This window comes from Jaculus jaculus, chromosome 1, assembly GCF_020740685.1.
Source record: "Jaculus jaculus isolate mJacJac1 chromosome 1, mJacJac1.mat.Y.cur, whole genome shotgun sequence".
Taxonomy (NCBI): Eukaryota; Metazoa; Chordata; class Mammalia; order Rodentia; family Dipodidae; genus Jaculus; species Jaculus jaculus.
Genome location: NC_059102.1, coordinates 333,660,349 through 333,670,087, shown reverse-complemented (window position 1 = coordinate 333,670,087; position 9,739 = coordinate 333,660,349). Strand labels below are relative to the sequence as shown.

Sequence of the window (9,739 nt, the reverse complement as noted above, 5' to 3'; positions counted from 1 at the left end):
TTGTTGAGCCCAGGCCTCTGTGTGTCTCTGAACAGTGACATAGACACACTTCTGTCTTCTCAGCCTCTTACTTGCATAGAGTCTTGGCTGTTGAAAACTTGTATTGGCTCTTGAGTTAGTTACTTTCCTCATTGCGGTGACAAACTATCTTACAGAAGCAATTGAAGGAAAGAGAAGTTTATTCTGGCTCACAGTTTAGAAGAAGCACGGTCCATCCTTGCAGGGATGACAAGATGCTGTGGCTTGGTTTGTGGCAACGGAAACTGCAGCTTGTTCATTCATAGTTGACCAGGAAGTAAGGAGAATGGGATTGGATTCAGGGCCAGACTGTCACCCTCAAATGTCCACCTCCGGTGACCCAGTTCTGCCAACTAGGCCCCATGCCCCCATCCCCTCAATGATCAGCTGGGGACCAAGTATTCAACATAGAAGCCTATAGGGACATTTCACATTTCAGCCATGACATGACATAACATAACAAACAGCTCTCTTAATTCCAGTTTATAGACCTCGAACCTGGGAACCCATAAAACTGTCTCCTTGAAAGCCTGAGCTCCTTTCTTGAGAAGCAATGATGCACTGAGGAAGACATTGTGTTCAACCATGCCTGGCTAGAAATTTTATTTAATTTTAACTAAACTTAATTTTAATTTAACACCTGAAACACTATACGACATTGTTCCATTAAACATATTGTGAAAGATATTGTATTGTGGTGCATGTGTGAGTGCACGCATAGTTTCTGTTTTACACATAAATACATTTCTTAGTCTCAGCACTGAGGGACTGAGATAGGAGGATCTCCATGAATTAGAGACCAGCCTGAGGCTATAGCGTGAGTTCTAGGTTACTGTGGACTGTGATGAGACCCTACCTCAAAAACAAAAAAAAAAAAAATTGGGTTGGAATGATGGCATAGTGGTTAAAGAACTTTCTTGGGAAGCCTAAGGACCCAGGTTCAATTCCTTCGTACCCATGTAAGCCAGATGCACAAGGTGGTACATGTGTCTGGAGTTCATTTTCAGTGGCTAGAGGCCCTGGCGTGCCCATTATCTCTCTCCCTCTCTCTCTCAAATAAACAACTAAAATATTAAAAAGACAACAAAAAAAACACATTTCTTGTTTGCATTAATGGCTTGATTGGTTTGAATAACATTTTACACACCAGTGTAATATTGTAATATATTTATTTGAATATTTGACGCTGACAATGCAAGTTACAGTGATATCTCTGTAAGACAAGATTGATCATAAAATTTAAATATTTTATTTTAGATACAGTATAAAAATTATGTTCTTGAGCTGGAGAGATGACTTATCAGTTAAGGCACTTGACTGCAAAGCCTAAGGACCCAGGTTCAATTCTCCAGGTCCCATGTAAGCCAGATGCACAAGGTGGCATGTGTGTCTGGAGTTAGTGTGCAATGGCTAAAGGCCCTGGTACACCAATTCTCTCTCATTCTCTCTGTCAATCTTTCTCTTTTCCCCCCTCCCTCCCTGCTTCTGTCTCTAATAAAAAATACATAAATAAAAACTTTTAAAAATTATGTTCCTAGTTCAAAAAATAAGTATGGAGCCGAGGGTGATGCACACCCGTTAACCCCAGCACTTAGGAAGCAGAGGTAGAAGGATCACTGTGAGTTCAAGGCTGTCTTGGAACTACAAAATAAGTTCCAGGTTAGCCTGGGCTCGAGTGAAATCTTACCTCAAAAACAGCTCCAAAAAAAGTGTGGACATTTTTAATATTAAAATGCAGGAATACTGCTGCCACAGCTGCACACAGACGCTAAAACACCACAGTGCCTGGAGCAGAGGAGGAGGGAGAAGTCTTAGGCCACTCGTGAGCAAACAGCCTTATGTGTCGAATGTCCCTCCAGAGCTCTTGCTGGAATGTCACTGCTACTGTGGTAGTGTTGGAAGGTGGAACCTTTAAAATGACCACAGGAGTGGGTTAGTTGCTCTGAGAGTGGTTTTGTTATCAAAGTAAATCAAGCTCCATCTATCTATCTATCTATCTACCTACCTCTTTCTTCTCCCTCCCTAAAAAATCAGCTAGGAGCAATTTATAACTTGTAAACCCTAATAAGCAGAGAAATTAATCACATCCCATACAAACTCCAATCATCAAACTCCTGTCTGTCCTTCAGAAGGAAGGACAGGTGAGACTGTCTCACCTGACGGGGGAGTGCTTTTGTGTCTTGGCCTTCTCTCTGTCTCACCAGCCAGCTTCCTGGACCTGTGAAGCCTTCTGTCTCATCCACGCCGCACAAAGGCCTTTGGCCAATGCTATCATGTTTGTAGACTCTTCAGCCTCAAAAACTGTGAGAACATAAATTTAAATTACTTAGTCTACAGTATCTGTAATCACAGCAGAAAATAGACTAAGGACAAGTATAATTTACTACACCATAGCAAAATGAAAAGGCTGTATTGTAAAATAAACCATGCAAAGACAAGTGAGGGGCTGGAGAGATGGCTTAGCAGTTAAGGTGCTTGCCTGCAAAGCCAAAGGACTCAGGTTCAATTCCCCAGGACCCATGAAAGCCAGATACACAAGGGGGTACACGTGTCTGGAGTTCATTTATAGTGTCTGGAGGCCCTAGCATGCCCATTTGCTTTCTCTCTCTACCTGCATTTTTACCTCTCAAATAAATAATAAAAATATTTTTTAAAAATAAGTGAGGGGCTGGAGAGATTGCCTAGTGGGTAAGGTGCTTGCCTACAAAGCCAAAGGACCCAATTCGATTCCCCAGGACCCACATAAGCCAGATGCACAAGGTAATGCATGTGTCTATGTGTCTGGAGTTCATTTGCAGAGGCTGGAGGCCCTGGCACACCCATTCTCTCTCTCCTCCTCCTCACAGAAAGCAAAAGTAAAATAAATAAACAAGAAAAAAAAGTGAGCCATGCATGGTGGTGCACATTTGTAACCCTAGCACTTGGGAGTCTGAAGCAGGAGGATATCCGCTCCAGGCCAGCCTGGGCTACATAGACAGCTCCAAGCTGGCCTGTGTTCCAAGATGCTCTGTCTATAAGCAAGCAAACAGAGGAGACAGATGTGATGGCACACACCTGTAATCCAAGCACTTGGGAGGTAAATACAAGAGAATCATGTGTTTGAGACTATCCTATATGAGCCTCTGTCTTAAAAACCAAAAAAAAAATTGACAAGTAAAAAAAATAGAGAACAGTAAGAGACATTTTCAGCAACAATATGATGAAGTTAGTTTCTTCTCAACAGTTATAGAATCAATATAAGTTGTCTGATGTGCAACCAGTATTCATAAAAAGTCATAGCAGGCTCTGAGCTTATAACATTGACCAACTGTCAGATGACTTGAATTCTTATGCAAAGAAGAACACCGTTTTTAGATGGAAAGATTGTTAAAGAAATTATTATTTTCATTATGAAAATGTGGCTGGCAAAATACAAGGAAAAGAATTGTGTGTGTGTGTGCGTGTGTTCCTGCATGTGTGTGGTATGGCGGTGTGGTATATGCATGTGTATGTGCAGATGCACGTGCTCTATGCACATACATGGAAAGGCCAGGGAAGAATACCAAGGGGTCCCTCTCCCGCTCTTCCCGTGTTTCTCGGAGACAGTCTTTCACTGATCCCCGAGCTGGCCATTTGCTCAAGCCCCAGCGATTCTTGGTCTCTGTTCTCTGCAGGCCTGGCCTTATCCTCTGTCTACATGGGCACAGGGCAGTCAAACTCAGGTGGCCTCAGGACCTTGTCCTTGTGTGGCAAGCACTTCCACCCGCTGAGCCATCTCTCCAGCCCCAGTACAAAGATTTGAAAGATATTTTACAAATAGTAAAAGCTTGGTATAGCCATTATGAAAAACTGGAACTTCCTCAAAGAAAAAAATAAAATAAAAGTAGGACTACCATATGGTCCAGCAGTCCCACTCTGGGTATATATCCAAAAGAAATGAAGTCAGTGTCTTGGAGAGCTGTCTGCACTCTGTTCATTCCAACCCTATTCACAGCAGCCAAGGCAGGAACACAACCTAAATGTGTATCGGTAGATGAATGGACAAAGAAAATGTGATAACTATATAGATATCTATTTATTGCAAAGACATCACAGGTAGAATATGTATATGTAGGTATGTGTGTGTGTGTGTGTGTGTGTGTGTGAGAGAGAGAGAGAGAGAGAGAGAGAGAGAGAGAGAGAGAGATTCGGCTTTAAAACGAATGAGGTTTCTTTTTTCAACATTTTTTCTACCATTTTTTCAACATGAATAAACTTGAAAATAAGCTAGATAAGCCAGGCATGGGTGGCACACACCTTTAATCCCAGCATTTGGGAGGCAGAGGTAGGAGAACCACTAAGAATTCAAGACCAACCTAGGACTACAGAGTGAGTTCCAAGTCAGCCTGGGCTAGAGTGAGACCCTACCTCAAAAAAAAAAGCTAGTTATTCACAGACAAATACTGTGCGGGCCCCTTACACATGGCATCCAAAAGTTAAGTAGAACGGTAGTCACTGAAGACTGGGGGAAGGAAACAGGAGATGTTGACCACAAGCTGCTGACTTTCATTCACGAAGTGATCTGATGAACAACATGGAGATCTGGGGATCTAATGTGTGCATGAGTCATGTGTCATGCCCTGAAAATTTGTAGCAGAGATTTTAAGTAGCCTCACCACATACACAGAAGGGTAACTAGGTGAGGTGATGGATGAATGTCAGTTAGCTTTATTTAGTAGTCATTTCACAATGTACAACAAATAATCACATTGCACATCTCAAATATGAATACGTCCTACCAATCAAACCTCAGTAAATCAGGAGCAGAAAAAACTGAATGCTCTACAGTTAAGCAACCAAATGATTGTCCGTTGGGTACCATGTCTTCCTAATATCAAAGTTGAGTCAAAAAGACTCAAGGGCTGGGAGCTAGAGAGATGACTAAGCACTTAAAGGCAGTTGCTTGCAAAGCCTGAGTTTGATTCCCCAGTTCCCACATAAAGCCAAATGCACAAAGTAGTGCATGCATCTGGAGTTCATTTAGAGGCCTTGGCTCACCCATTCTCTCTCTTTCCTGTCTCCATCTCCTTTCAAATAAATAAAATATTTTTTTGAAAAGACTTCAAGGGCTGGATAGATGGTTTAGTGGTTAAAGCACTGGCCTGCAAAGCCAAAGGCTCCAGTTCAATTCCCCAGGACTCATGTAAGCCAGATGCACAAGGTGGCACATGTGTCTGGAGTTCATTTGCAGTAGCTGGAAACCCTGGCACACCCATTCTCTCTCTCTCTCTCTCTCAAATAAATAAATTAAAATAAATATTTTTTAAAAAGACTTCAAGAGTTCTTCTTCAGCTTTAGATAAAGCTATGGAATATGAGACACTGCCCAACTGACACTTTGGATATGTTTGTTCAAAGGATTTTCAAGCTCATTTTTTCAAAAGGGCTGGGAACATATTTCAGTTGGCAAAGCGTTTACCTTGCAAGCATGAGATCCTGAGTTTTATCCTCAGAACCACATACAAAAGAAAAGAAGAAAGCTGGGCATGGTGGTGCAAACTTGCAATCCAATGTTGGAATGCCAGAGCCGGTGGGTCCTGGGGCTCGCTGGCGAGGCAATGCAATGCAGCCTCATGCGAGGCCCTGTCTCAATAAAGGGGTGTGGGTTCCCTTTGGATATGGGGTGTGTATGTTGGTATGTGTACATGCATGTATGCATGCATGTGGAGACCAGAGGACAACCTTGGGTGCCATCCTCAGTCATAAGAGTACAGTCTCCACCCCTGAGGCAGGGTCTCTCATTGTCCTGGAGCTCGCCACATAGGCTGGACTGGCTGGAGGGGGACATAGAAGAGGGTAGTAGGATACTTCTGATAAGACACAGAGAGGGTGCTAACAGGGTAAGGACAGGAACCAGCCAGAGGACAGGAGGGAATGGGAGAGGACGGTGGGTGAAGGGAATGAATGAGAACAAAGTATTGTGTCCCATATGTATGAAGAGGCCAGGATGAAACCATTTCTTTGTATGCTAACCTACACAAATTATTTTTTAAAATACCAAGTTGGGGCTGAAGAGATGGCTTAGTGGTTAAGGCACTTACCTGCCAAGCCTAAGGACCCAGGTTCGATTTCCCAGAATACATGTAAGCCAGATGCACATGGTGGCTCATGCATCTAGGGTTCATTTGCAGTGACTAGACGTCCTGGTGCACCCATTCTCATCCTCTTTCTCTCTAATAAATAAAATATAATTTTTTTAAACACACTAGAGTGGCACAAAGATTAATGAATAACTTAAACAGTTTTGCAACTGATGGAGCGCTACTTTAAGCCAAGTCAGTCCTAAAATGAAGTAACTGGAGTTGACACCATGCATGCAGATATTAAGAGAAAACAAAATGATTTTGGGTACTCAACCCAAGTATTGAAAAACTTTTAAATATGTTTGGAATAAATTGAATACACAAATTCGTTTTCAACTATAAATTATGTGAAATATAAATATAGATCAAGTATTTCTTTTGTAAATTTAGCACTTCATTGAAATATGCTATAAGTTTAGAAATACACACTGGATGTAGAATATTTCATATGAAAAAGGAAGTAAAGTAAGTTTTATTATATTGATTATATATTTAAAATGCTATTATCTTGGAGATATTTTGGAGAAATCAAATGTTTTATTTAAATGAACTTTGTTTCTTTTTACTTTTTTTTTTTTTTCAAGGTAAGGTCTCACTCTAGACCAGGCTGATCTTGAACTCACTCTGTAGTCCCAGGCTGGCCTTAAACTTACTGTGATCCTCTTACCTCAGCCTCCTGAGTGATGGGACTAAAGGGGTGTGTCACCATGCCTGGCTCTCTTTTTTTTTTTTTTTTAATTTTCTTGCTAGCAGAGAGACAGAAGAAAGCCAGGGTCACGTGGCAGGGGTGGAGAGGAGAGAATGGGCATGTCAGGGCCTCTAGCCGCTGCAAATGAATTCTAGATGCACGTGCCACATTGTGCATCTGGCTTTATACTGGTTCCTGAGGAATTAAACTCAGATTGTTAGTCTTTGCAGGCAAGTGCCTTAACCACTGAACCATTTTTCTAAGCCTGCCTGGTTCTTTTTATTTATTTATTTATTTTGGTTTCTCGAGGTAGGGTCTCACTCTAGTCCAGGCTGACCTGGAATTCACTAAATAGTTTCAGGGTGGCCTTGAACTCATGGTGCTCCTCCTACCTCTGGTGGCACGTGCCACCAGGCTTGGCTGTTTTTAATTTTTAATGTGACTACTAAAATATTTTAAATTCTATGTGTGGGTCACATCCTGTTTCTTTTTATTATTATTTAATATGTTTATTAATTATAGGGAGAAAAAGGCAGAGAGAGAGAGAGAGAGGGAGAGAGAGAGAGGAAGGGAGAAAATGGATATGCCAGGGCCTCTAGCCATGGCAAATGAACTCCAGATGCATGAGCCACTTGGGCATCTGGCTTACATGGGTCCTGGAGACTCGAACCTGGGTCCTAAGATTTGCAGGTAAGTGCCTTAACCACTAAGCCATCTCTCCAGCCCTCATCCCATTTCTGTAGACAGCTTTGCTCTAGAATCGGGGTTTTGGGGCAGGTCTCAGAAACCAGGCAGTATGGATCCAAGAGTCTATGAAATTTCTTGGTTGTAGTTTCTGGGTGTTTTTTTTTTTTTGAATTTCCCCATGCTTTGTTTTTCTTCCATCTAAAACTGGGGATAATAATGTTCTTACCTCATTGGCTTGTTTTAAGAATGCCTAAATTATGTCTCCCACACGGTGGTTACCATGTGAACTGCTGTCATCATCAGTATCATTATTAATTATGTGGCCTCAAGCGGCTCCTCAGCCATTACTTTACTCATGTGTGAAATGGCAATCACAACAAGCTCACATCTTGAAGTAAACGAGGTAAGACCCCAGAGCTGCGCGGAGGAGGCAGTCACGCGCTACAACCCCGCTGCCCCTTCCAGCTTGCAGCCCGTGTTCTGAGGCCTGTGAAACCTGACTCGGCTGACCACGCTAGCAGTCAGTGATGGGGACGGGGATTTAGCTCAGCGGAGGAGTTCACCTACAAGTGCAAGGTCCTGGGTTCAAGACTCAGCACTAAAGAACAAACAAAAGAACCGAGGGAGTTCAGTGTTGCCCATGTGTGATGGTTTGACTCAGGGGTCCCCCATAAACTTGGGTGTTCTGAATGCTGTTCCCAGCTGATGGAGATTTGGGAGCTAACGCCTCCTGGAGGGAGTGTATGGTTGGGAGCGGGCTTATGGGTGTTAGAGCCAGCGTCCCTTTGCCAATGTTTGGCACACTCTCCTGTTGTTATTGTCCACCTGATGTTGGCCAGGGGGTGATGTCCACCCTCTGCTCATGCCATCATTTTCCCTGCCATCATAGAGCTTCCCCTTCAAGCCTGTAAGCCAAAATAAACCTCTTTTCCCCCACAAGCTGCTCTTGGGTGATTTCTACCAGCAATGCCAACCTGACTGCAACACCGTGTAAGAAGTTGGAAACCGCAAGGTGCTCCCATTGCTGAGCATTTGGAAAAATACATTTTATTATGGAAGCTGCCCAAATATATATATATGTAAAATCTTTATTTGTTTGAGAGAATGAGCATGGGTACTCCAGAGCCTCTTGCTGTTGCAAATAAACCCCAAACACATGCACCACTTTGTGCTGCCGCCTTTATGTGGGTACTGGGGAATCAAACCTGGGCCAGCAGGCTTTGCAAGCAAGTGCCTTTAACTGCTGAGCCATCTCCCCAGGCTTGCTGAGCACCATCTTGATTATTCTTTTTTTTTTAAATTTTTTATTTATTTATTTGAGAGCAACAGACACAGAGAGAAAGACAGATAGAGGGAGAGAGAGGGAATGGGTGCGCCAGGGCTTCCAGCCTCTGCAAACGAACTCCAGACACGTGTGCCCCCTTGTGCATCTGGCTAACGTGGGACCTGGGGAACCGAGCCTCGAACCGGGGTCTGTAGCCTTCACAGGCAAGTGCTTAACCGCTAAGCCATCTCTCCAGCCCATGATTATTCTTCACATAGAAGTCCTTTTGTGAGTATGTGCTGCCTAAGCTTGCCTCACTGGGCGGGAGCCTCCCTGGCACATTCTCCTACCGTCTAGCCACCAGCCTGGCGTTCCCAAAGCACGCCCTGCCTGGTGTGTATGTTTAGCATTTAGTCCTAGGTTACCTTGTATTGATGGGTAATGGAATTGTGTATGTCTCCCTGATGAATGTTTTAAAATGTACAGATTCCCCACTAGCGCATGGCAACTGCTTGAAAAGTATTTAGCCCACAAGTAGGAACTTTAGAAAAACTAAGAGAAAAAAGAAAAAATCTTTGATTTGATCTGGGAGAGCTTGATCTCCTCTACTAAAACAAAAACTGCCTGAGACTACATAGTGCATTGCAGGTCAGCCTGGACTAGAGTAAGACCCTACCTTTAAAAAAGAGGGGGCTGGAGAGATGGCTTAGTGGTTAAGCGCTTGCCTGTGAAGCCTAAGGACCCCAGTTTGAGGCTCGATTCCCCAGGACCCACATTAGCCAGATGCACAAGGGGGTTTGCAGTGGCTGGAGGCCCTGGCACGACCATTATTTTTTTTTCTGTCTTTCTTTCTTTGTTTTAATTAAATATTTATTTAAAAAAAGTTTTTTTGTTCATTTTTATTTATTTATTTGAGAGCAACAGACACAGACAGAAAGAGGCAGAAAGAGAGAGAGAGAGACAGAGAGAGAGAATGGGCGCG

General features: G+C 43.0%; 1 non-coding gene across 1 annotated transcript; it reads right to left on the bottom strand.

The window, feature by feature from the left end:
- Positions 1-2,047: 2,047 nt before the first annotated feature.
- On the bottom strand, positions 2,048-2,181 carry LOC123458397. The gene has a single exon (XR_006635655.1). It is a non-coding gene; the product is annotated as a U8 small nucleolar RNA (small nucleolar RNA).
- Between the last annotated feature and the right edge of the window lie 7,558 nt (positions 2,182-9,739).